This window comes from Pelodiscus sinensis, chromosome 2 (assembly GCF_052426305.1).
Source record: "Pelodiscus sinensis isolate ZL-2025 chromosome 2, ASM5242630v1, whole genome shotgun sequence".
Lineage (NCBI taxonomy): Eukaryota > Metazoa > Chordata > Testudines > Trionychidae > Pelodiscus > Pelodiscus sinensis.
Genome location: NC_143053.1, coordinates 87,516,610 through 87,527,934, shown reverse-complemented (window position 1 = coordinate 87,527,934; position 11,325 = coordinate 87,516,610). Strand labels below are relative to the sequence as shown.

Sequence of the window (11,325 nt, the reverse complement as noted above, 5' to 3'; positions counted from 1 at the left end):
TCTGGCTTTCCAACTAGTGGGAGCAGTTGGGGTGGAGCCTGCTGCAGGTGAGCACTGCTAAGGGTGACATGTGGCTCCAGCCAGGAGGCAAAGAGGGGGGATAGTAGTGTGCAGAGCCACTTCTCCCTTCTCTCTCCCTCCCCCCAACCCTGCCAGGCAAAGCTTCAGCATGCATGGGTTTTAATATCTGCATCACAGGGCGTTGGGCTAAAGCAATGTTTTTCAACCTTTTTTATAAAATACCCCTTTTTCACAAAAATTTTTTTTTATAAGTACCTACAGTTTTTAGATACACAAATTTGTTTCTACTATTGCAACACATTTGTTTAAACAACTTAATCGTAGCCGGGCGGGCAATTAAATTTTGGGGGTAAAAAATACAAAAATAATAAAGCGCTGTAAAACTTAAAACAAAAATTCAGCTGTCTCCAAATTTCAGTTGTGTTGCCGTACCCCCCCCCCCCCGACTTCTCTCGAGTACCCCTCAGAGTACTCGTACCACTGGTTGAGAAACACTGGGCTAAGGAAACCCCCCTTACACCCAGAGCCCTGAGCTACAGCCCCAAAAGCCTTCTTCATAATCCAGCCCTGGCTTCAACCTAAATAAATATTTTGTACTCAACGCAAAGTACAGTATGTTTGAGACCAACCGTTTGGTGGTATCGGTGCTTTTAAGGAGTTGACCTTCCCAAAAAGATAGTCTGGCCAGGCATCATGCAGCTCTTCTTGCTGTTTTGCACAGCCAGTTGGAATCAGACCACAAACATAGCAGAGTTCATGCCAGCCCCACAAACGCTCTATGATCACAATGGGCACCTCTGTGTATTTTCAGATGTTTCCCGTTTCACTTAGCCAATTATGAAAGCAAGTTTGAAAGCAAGAACGGATACCTATTTAACTACACTAAAAAAATTGGTCTTTTATTACCTCAATTTACCTCCAGCAATATATATTTCAATGTAATAAAAGAACTTCATTCCAAAAAGGCAGACAAGATTGCTAAGCAACAAGTGTTACTTAACACACCATTTATAAAACCTGGGGACTTAAAAAGCAAGAAAATGAATTGTTAAGGAAATCATCAATCTCACAAACTCATTCTTATCACATAAGCCTCAGGCACAGTGATTTGAAATAGGCTAAAGTAGACTTTATATTACCCTCTGAGAAACCAGAACTCCCTTTCTCCCACCTTCTTTGTGGAGAGAGAGTGTTGAGAGGGAGCTCTTGCAAACAAGAGACACCTGCTATATCTTAGAAAGACAGGAAGAAAGACCAAAACACTGAAAGACAGAAAGACATTAAAGCACAGTCCCAAACTTTAAGACAAGGAGCCCCTATGGCATCTTAAAAATTTGGCAGGGTACTTAAAAGACTGTGATTTTTAATTCAATAGGTATCTAAATAAATAGACATTGTTTTTATTTCTTGTATATTTCTTATAATTTTCTTCAATAAAGTTATCAGAAAATTACTAACAAAATCATGTTCATTCTTATTGGTGATACTTTTTTTCATATTTTAATGGGAAGCATGGGCTTGGTTTTTTTTCCTTCATAAATCCATTAAATATCAGGAATGATGCCAGAAAGCAGGATTCTTATACTAGATGCAGCATCTAGTCTATTCCCATCTTTTGCTTTGGTTGCAGCATAATACAAAAATCCACGTTTCACAACTCTTGAATCAGGTTGCTTCAAAAATTAATTAGCAGAAGTTTGTTGAAATTTAGTTTGAGCTGTTATTCAGAAGAAATGTCCATCAGACTCTCAATCTCCAGCCTGGCTGTTATTAAAAATGGATTTCTCCCCCAAGAATTGTCATAGTTTGTGGGAAGAAAGTATTCTAAAAGTGAGAAGCACAAGTCACATAAGAGTTGTACACAGTCACTGCAAATATCTTCATTAACAATGGAATTGGTTTCAGTCAAAAAGTCATTCAGTATAAGAAAACAGTAAAAGTTCTTTTCTTCTATAGACGATGTCCAAAATTTCAGTTTTCACAATAGTGACAAAATGTTATCTTTGACAGTGAATTGTTCACGTTTCTTCCTTGCAATGAGAAATTAACTTCATTCAGCTTGGCGAGTATGTCTGCAAGGTACAAAAGTCTCAGCAGCCATGATTGATTTGTCAAATATCTGGACAGTCAATGTTTTTGATCTACAAAGTAAACTAATACTTTGTGAGGAAGCTCAAAAAGTCTTATGAGCACTTTCCCTTGCAATAGCCACCTCACTTCCATATGTTGAAGGGGTGCTCCATGCGCACTGCCCATTTCTTTGCACGGAATTTTGAATAGCATGGATTGTAGTGGTTTCGTTTTTATGTAATTAATAATTTGCACTGCCACATGCAGAACATTTTTAAGAGGTGCAGGCATCTTCTTAATGGCAAGAATTTGTCTGTGGAGAACACAGTGACAGCTGGTGCAGTTTGGCACCACATCCTTGATTCATGATACAGCTCCGACTGTTCCCAATGATTGCCATGGCACTGTCATGACACACATCAATGTATTTTTCCCCAACTAATTTCATGTCTTGTAATAAAGCAGTTAATACAGTTAAATGTTTCTTCCCTAGTCATATTGCTCTGCAAGGATTCACATTCACAAGTCCTCTTTGGTGGTTTTATCAAACATGAAACGGGCAGACAATTTACACCCCATGCCCCATCACGTCAGTGGTCTGATCCAGCTGCAATGAATACACATCACAAAATCACAGTCAGTTGAGAAACTAACTCACTCGATATCAGCAGCAAGATCTTGAACGCGACATGCAAAAGTACTGTTTGACAGTGGTGCTGCTTCCACTTTACCAGATTGCTCATCACAATGTCTTTTGAACAAGGCTTGATGAGATATTCTGCAATTGTATGGGCTTCTTCAGTGAGTGCAGTATGGTAGCTCACTTTATAGCTCACTTCTATTGTGTTTTCATTGTCCACTTTAGTGATTTTCATCACTGAGAGAAGAGTTTACTATTTGAAAATGCGACAAGCTTTCACTTGAAAAAATTATGCCTTTTTCTTTGTGTTCACAATGATTTGTTTCTAAATGCCTTTGTAGATTAGCAAGTATCAAAACTCTTGGAAAGTACTTTGTTGCACAGCACGCACTACGCATGGGGAGCATCGTTATTTCCAATGAAAGTAAATCTGAAAGACAAATAATCATCATCATACTTGAGTTTCTTGTTGCCTGCTGCTAATCTGGTGGATAAGAGTGGTTTCCTCATCAACTGCTCACTTTCCAATTTTTTCTGTCACAAAATGCTGTGATTGTCCTTTTCCTGTCCCAACATTTTGCTCATTTGTACCAGCCAAAGTCTGATTGTTAGAAGCCAGAGTTTCTTTTTTTAGCCACTTATCCATGGAGAATGTGTTTGGTAATACGGGTAGGCGGTGACATATTGCAAAATGTTGAATGAAAACGCAGTGTGAAAAGCACTGTATTGCATCAGGCTTTGGTCTGAAAAAAGCAGGAAATAAATACCTTCTTAAATCTTTGACTTGTGAAGAGCTAGTCTAGACAGTTGAATCAGGCATTTGAACAAGGGCATAATAGTCCTGTTCATTTTCTTGCCTTGTGCATCTTTCACAGGTTCTTTGTCAGGATCACGCAGTGGATGTTTATATTTTCTTGAAATTTTCTTGGTGAAAGCATGCTATAAAGAAATTACCTTATGGTACTTTGTATGTGATCTGCAGGTAAGATGCCTCTCTCAAGAATCTCTGCATGTCCATTTAATAGTTAATATTTATTCACAAGGTTAGATTTGCACTCACAACCACAGGTTTACTTTAACACTTCCCCACGTTGCTACAAGGATTTGCTACCTGTAACATTCTGTTTTAAAGGCAACTACTGGTCTCCCATTCCAAATATTAAGAGCTGGGCACCTCCTTGATATTTGTGCCTCTCTTCTTGAAAAGATTACAGTCCTAGTCCTACAAATCCACTCTCAACAGAAGGACCCTCAAACCCATGCAGAGCCCCATTGAAGTAAGTGGAGCTTCATGCCTAAGTATTTGGAGTTTTATTCTCTATATCTTACATTTTATGTAGTCATTATGTGCAAAATGTCTAAAAAAATACTGCCACTCTAATTTAGTAGTGTTTTTGTAAATGTAAATGACTACATAAGATGCAGTGCTGTGGAGAATCAAGCCCTTAGTCTCTAATGATTTCTTCCTCTGATGCATCTTTTCAAGTAAAGCTTAGCACTCACTTAGCATCCAATATCATTTTCTCTCAGTAAAAGGAAATGTATATGGTAACTAAAATTCCATCTGTTGCTTTTCATTCTGGAAAGGGAAAGTAATTGGCAAGAACAGGCTGAAATGGAAAACTTCAAACCTACTAAAAAAGCAAAACATGCATATAAAATGTACTTGGGAAAAAAAGATGGGGAGGGATACAGCAGTTTTTTCAGTATACTTCACCACCTGAAGTCCTAGTGGAAAAGAAAGAAACTGATTGTGTAAGATATGCTCACCTGGTTATAATATACAAATCCCTCTATGACACAGATTCAGTCAGATAGCTAAGTACATGAATAAGAGAAGTTCTATTGACAAAGTACCATAGCCTGCATGCTGTAGAGAAGAGAGACAAAAATCCAAAATGTCACTATAAATCCTGTTGAAACAGATGTATTATTTGCACACTGTACATTAAACAGATGCAACATTGATCCTCCAGCTACAAAAAAAAAAAAAGAAACATTCTCCCAGTGTCGTGTGACTGATGCTTCTTATGAAGAATATTTTCTAAGTCAACAGGATTTTTACCACAGGAAGCAAAAAAAAAACAAAAACCTTGATTAAAAAATGCGAGTATCTGCAAACCAAAAAGGGTCTTATTTTTAAATGTTAGGGTGAATAGGGAAGTTTCTTTCTTCAGGCATGGAGTCTAGAGTACGAATATTTTCATTGGAACATGGACTTTTTGACTTGTACCGCACTGGCTATTTTGGAACATGCTGTGTGCCTGATGAAGAGCACTTGCAATTAATTTTTAATTACATTTCTGACTCCTAAAGGTTGAGCCCCAAACTTCTTAATGTTTCATCCCAAGCAGCTCTCTTCCATTAAGTTAGGGACTTTTGGTGCACTTTATAAAAACCCTACTAAAATTACTCAAAGAGGATTTTTACATTATGAATTACCTTAGGAAAATGTTATTGTAATAGTTTAAATACTTTAAAGGAGGGTTAGGCAAAGTTGTGTGTGCTTTCCATTTTGAAAGTTGGAGGGTCTAACTTAACAGGAAGTAAAGAGGAAACTTCTTACTTTTGTTTTCCTATGCTGCAATAAGGGATAATTGGATATACAATTTTGCTTCTTAGATTTAAAAGAGATAAAGCTTATGTGACTAGCTTACCCCTTCTCTTTAATCCTTTGCCACACAGATCTACAGATGCATTATCCCACTTGAACTCACTATAAATAGGGAGTAAACCGCTCCCATGAGCTACTTAATTTAAAAAGTCTGAAAAAAGACACCATAGTAACTCTAGAATGGCTTTTTCAGTTAGCTGGAAAAATTTATAATGCCTATCCCTGCAACAGATATTCTTTTAATTGATTTATTTATTTTGAAGAATTACACTGGAGGTAAAAGAAAAGAGCAGTTGGAACATGTGAGATAGAATATTGTTTGAATAGCTACAAACAGCTAATTCACTTATAAGCTTCTTCTGTCTCTGACGGCAGGACCCCAGCATGCCCCACCTCTTTAGAGGAATTAAAAGTTTGCCTGGCAAAGAGTTCTAACGACTATCATATGAGGCAACCAAAAACTCCCAAACAAAACTTCTTTGTTAACACGGAATTAAACTTGTAAATATGCATTTCATTAAAAATACTACATTAAGAGAACACTATGTTTCTAAGGCAAAGCCCTCAAAAGTCAAGAAATGCCAACGGGAAGGGCCCACAACCTTCACTCTGACAACCCATGCAAATGAATCCTCTAATTTCTTTGTCTCCTGTAACTTTCCTCATGATGCAATGTAACATACAATGGTTGGCCAATCTGGGAGTTCGATTTTCATACAGTGAACTCTTATGTCTGCTTGTATGTGCATTTCTCCAGGCAGAGGCATAAACACTGAGGGAGATGAAGTGGATGTGTCTTCTATGTTTTTTCCTCTGCTGTTTATGTCTCACACTGTGGAAGGAACAATTCAGTCACACTTCTGTTTTTTGTGTCTCGTTGCTTTTTGCACAAGCACTAACTATACGTGGGGATCCAATTTGGGATATTTGCACTTATAGATGGCTACATAGGTACCCTCTCTAAACCATACTCATGTGCCTATGCAAGTACGTATGTCAATAGCAGGGGTAAGAAGCTTCAAGCTCCATAAGCAAAACAACTTTCTAACACTTGTGGTAAAGGAGTAACTGCTGGTAACACAAGTGCTTTGCTGTTCTTTTATGAATTTGCCTGACAGATACTATAGTAACATGGGTTACATGTACACACAAAATCAGGCAAGCAAATGGGCCTCTACATTTAAAAAAAAAAAATCAGATCCTTAATCTCCGTGGGAGTCAACCTAGTGTCTTTCAAAAGGGCTATGTTCTCTTTAAAAAATATAGTCACTTTTTATTTTAATAATGATAGCCCTGGTCTCACTAGGGATTTATTTTGAAATAACCTCCCTTAGCTTGGATTTATTAGCAGAACCTCCACACTACCAAGCCCGTTAATTTTGTAAGGATGTAAATACTGGCAATCCAGTGCCAATTCTACAGCTATAATCTGGTCAAAATAAAAATAAATAAATAAATAAATAAATAAAAAAACACAGGTCCCTTGGATATTAACTTCCAAAACAAAAATAAAAGGATTGAAATGAATTCTGAATTGTCACTAATTAAACTAGAAGACTTTCCAGGATATTTTATTAAATATCAGTTAAGTATCTAAGCCAAATGAGTATAACATTGGAAAATGAAATGGTCATTGAATAAATATATAGCATGATAGAAATATAGGAATGACCATACAAAATCAGTGGCCATCTAGTGCGCCATCTTATCTCTAACTACAACCAGAATCAGAGTTTTCAGAAGAAGTTGCAAAACACACTCACATACCCTCGCAGTAGGCCACTATGAAATCACCTATCAAGAGGAAACTTTTATTTTTAATCTCCAATGGTCAAAGATTAATTTAGGCTCTGAAAAATGAGGGTTTGTGTCCTTTCCAAAATTCCTTGAATGTTTACTATTATAACTGTACACTCTTGTCATCCAGAGAAATGTGCAATCCTTTTTTATATTTCTATTGAACTGTTGGACTCAGTGATTTCCTATGCCAATGAGTTCCACAGGTTAATTGTGTGTTGTAAGAGTATTTCTTTTTACCAGTTTTGAATTTGCCACTTTTTACCTTCTATTAAAAGAAAAGATGAATAGAAATTCCTGACTTCCCTTCTATGCATCATTCATTACTTTATATACTTTTATCACATCCTCTTATTCCCAGATCATACTAATCTTTTCAACCTCTCTTCACAGAAGTGGTTTTTTTCCCATGCCTCCCATTATTCTAATCCTTCATTTCCTCTATTTTTGCTTTGTGCTTTTTGAGACTGGGTGGTCATAACTGAACACAATATCCCAGATAAGATCACACCACTGACTTCTATACTGGTATTAGATTATAGCTTGTATTATTTGTCATCCCATTCCTTGTGTAGTCTAATATTTTGATTGCTTAATAATGTTTTGCTTTTCTTAATCTTTGCTACACAGCAAATAGAAATGTTCACTGAGCTGTCGGTAATGATACTCAGTTCTTTTTCATAGAAATAAAGAAATCTGGTATTTGACAGAAGCCAGTACCAGACACTTCAGAAAAAGAACCCTGCAGTAGACAGATGTGGGATAACCTGCCATTGCAGAGGTCTCCTCAGGTCTTTAATTGACTTATGCCCCAAAGCTCGATGTGAAGGTGTTTACCTGCGCTGGCAGAGTTAATTCAGAACACTGTAAGCTATCTGTGTGGTTCAAATTATTCCCTTCATTATTTTGCAGTTCTCAACATGTAATTTTAACTGCCAGTCTGTTGCTCATTCACCTCCTACAGTTAAGCTCCTCTTCAGTCTTGTCTGCCCTAAATAATTTTGTGTCATCTGCACATTTTCCCACCTCATTGCTCATCTCTTTTTATAGAACATTCACAAATACATAAAACACTGGTCCACTGTTAACCTTCTGCCAGGATGAAAAGTACTATTGTACATTTTCTATATCTTAGCCGCTTTCTGATTCATAACAATATGTTGTCTCTCACTCCATGAATATTTAGAAGTCTGTTGTGAAGGACTTTAGCAAAGGTCTTTTGAAACAGACTAAATATATTACAGCAACTAGATCTTCTTCATCCATTATTTCATTGACCTATTGTAAAAATTCTAAGATATTACAGAAACAAAACATTGCCTTATCAAAGTTATGCTGGTTGAATCCTAAAACAATGTGATCTTCTAGATGTTTTACAATTCTGTTTTTAGTTATCTTTTCAACCAGATGATCACGGAGTAAAAAAGAAATAAGATTTGCTTATCCATGATTACCCACTTACATGTAGCAACTTTTAAAATACAGGTTTGCGATTCACCAGTCCTCTAGTATATGTAGTCCTTAATTTCAATGAGAGACTACATGTTTTTGCCAAAAGCTTGACTAGATAATGAATGCTTTATGGAATTATAGCCATCTGAGCTTTAGTTAATGATCTTAGCATATACAGTTATAAGACAGCTCTATACATAAAAAGTACATACATAATTAGTACCAAGTAGTTAGTAGGTAAGGGTATGTCTACACTACCCTCCTAGTTCGAACTAGGAGGGTAATGTAGGCATACCGCACTTGCAAATGAAGCCCGGGATTTGAATTTCCCGGGCTTCATTTGCATAAGCGGGGAGCCGCCATTTTTAAAACCCCGCTGGTTCGAACCCCGTGCAGCGCGGCTACACGGGGCTCGAACTAGGTAGTTCGAACTAGGATTCCTATTCCTCGTTCCATGAGGTGTACCGGTAGTTCGGAATAGGAATCCTAGTTCGAACTACCTAGTTCGAGCCCCGTGTAGCCGCGCTGCACGGGGTTCGAACCAGCGGGGTTTTAAAAATGGCGACTCCCCGCTTATGCAAATGAAGCCCGGGAAATTCAAATCCCGGGCTTCATTTGCAAGTGCGGTATGCCTACATTACCCTCCTAGTTCGAACTAGGAGGGTAGTGTAGACATACCCTAAGGTACTAGTAAATGGCAGACTCTATAGCCAGGGTGGGCAAATACTGGCTGGATCTGGTCCACCAGCTGGATCTGGTCCACAGGCTGGATCTGGTCCACCAGGGTTAGCACCTGGCTGATTGTCACCACTGTATTTACCTGTGCATCCACAGGAACGGGCAATTGCAGCTCTGCTGGTCGTGGATCACTGTTTCCAGGCACCATTAGCTGCAGGAAGTAGTGTCCTGGACTGCACTGCTTCCCACAGCTCCTATTGGTGGGGGAATGGTGATCGTGGCCAGCGGGATTTGCAATCACCTGTATCTGCAGAGGCACAGGTAAACACAGCAGCAGCAGCCCACCAGGCTAACCCTGGCAAAACACCACCCTTTTATTGCCCAGCCCTGCGTATAGTATAGTTCTGGCTTTTTCAAGACCAAACAAAAATGATTACTCTGCTGACTGCAAATAGCTTCCTCTTTGCCTCTCTTTAGACATACCTCTATAAGATAACTGAACAGGAAGCTTTTGTTTTCAGTCCAAATAATCTAGTCCTAAATCCCGCACATGTGTAAATATGGTCACAAGTAGGGATAGGTAAGTAGGTCCCAAAATACGCATAGTGTGGTACTTCCCCTGTTTCCAACCCAACCTGCAGATGGTGGCTTGCTTTAGAAATAGGTTTCAAGCTGCCACTATGCTTTTTATCTCCAGAGCTCCTCAGGCAGACTGTGCTTGAACCCTTCGTTCAAAAATGCCAAGACTTGGCATTAAAACATTCTCACAGAGCATTACTGCAGGAGGCATGTAGAAAATGTGCTACAGCCTCAGAAATGCTGTGAGAAAGAGAAAAACATAAGAAGAATTCAAAATGCTTACCAGCTGGAGAAGAGGAATCAAGACAGCAAGCAGCAGCCAATTACAAAATGGCTACTTTAAGGCCTTAGCTGCCTTACTTCACCAAATTTAAAGGACCAGTCCCCTGAAAGGCATACACTAGTGGGGGAAATTCCACTAAAAGGCCAACTGAAAATCGGTAGTATTCATGTAATCATGACATTTAAAAAAAAAAAAAGTGTTCATGTTTACCTCAAATCCCAAGTTATGAGCCATGACTAGTAGCCATTAAATAAAATGTAAAGGTCACACTTAATTTCTGGGGTTCTAACCCTGACCCAATCTTTCACAACACTACTCCCTTGAGCTCTGGCCAACCGCTCAGCCTCTGTTGAATGCTGACTCTTAAGTATTAAGCAACAAAACCCAGCATCTGCAAACCTCTCAACACGATGGCTATGTCTAGACTGGTCCCTATTACAAAATAGCCATGCTAATTTCCAACTTTGGAATAGGGAAATCCGCGGGGGATTTAAATATCCCCCGTGGGATTTAAATAAACATGTCCGCCGCTTTTTTTTCCGGCTTGGGGAAAAAAAAAAGGAATTCCAGGTAGGAATAAGAGATCCTCCGGAAAAGGGCTTTATTCCGGAGGATCGCGCCAGTCTAGACGCTTTTTTCCGGTTTTTCCCCAAACCGGAAAAAAAAGCGGCGGACATGTTTATTTAAATCCCGCGGGGGATATTTAAATCCCCCGCGGATTTTCCTATTCCAAAGTTGGAAATTAGCATGGCTATTTCGTAATAGGGGCCAGTCTAGACGTAGCCAATGTGTTAAGAGCTCTCTAGAACTGAGCCTCAATTTAGTATTTATCCTTGTTAGTCAGGCTGCCAATGGATTATTTTGGGAAGCATTCAGAGCTTGTCCAGAAACGTTTGTGTTTTAATATTGGCTCCTATATTGACATCAGTGGTTTTCTCCTTGGAAATTCTGGAAAACATACGAGGGGTGCAGTGCTGTACAGGAGCCGGTATCCTCAGGGTATGTCTGCACTTCAAGCTGGAGGAGTACACTCCAGCTCAAGGAGACATATCCACACTAGCTCTGATTGAGCTAGAGCGCTAAAAATAGAGTAGCTCAGTGCAAGTGGAAGGAGGGGCTGCTTGACACCCATATATACCTGTTGAGACAGTAGACATATACATAACACCTGGGATATGAGATTTGGGCTCC

General features: G+C 38.8%; 1 pseudogene; it reads right to left on the bottom strand.

The window, feature by feature from the left end:
* Positions 1-1,485: 1,485 nt before the first annotated feature.
* LOC149525301 (zinc finger BED domain-containing protein 5-like) lies at positions 1,486-3,241 on the bottom strand (annotated as a pseudogene).
* Positions 3,242-11,325: the final 8,084 nt, after the last annotated feature.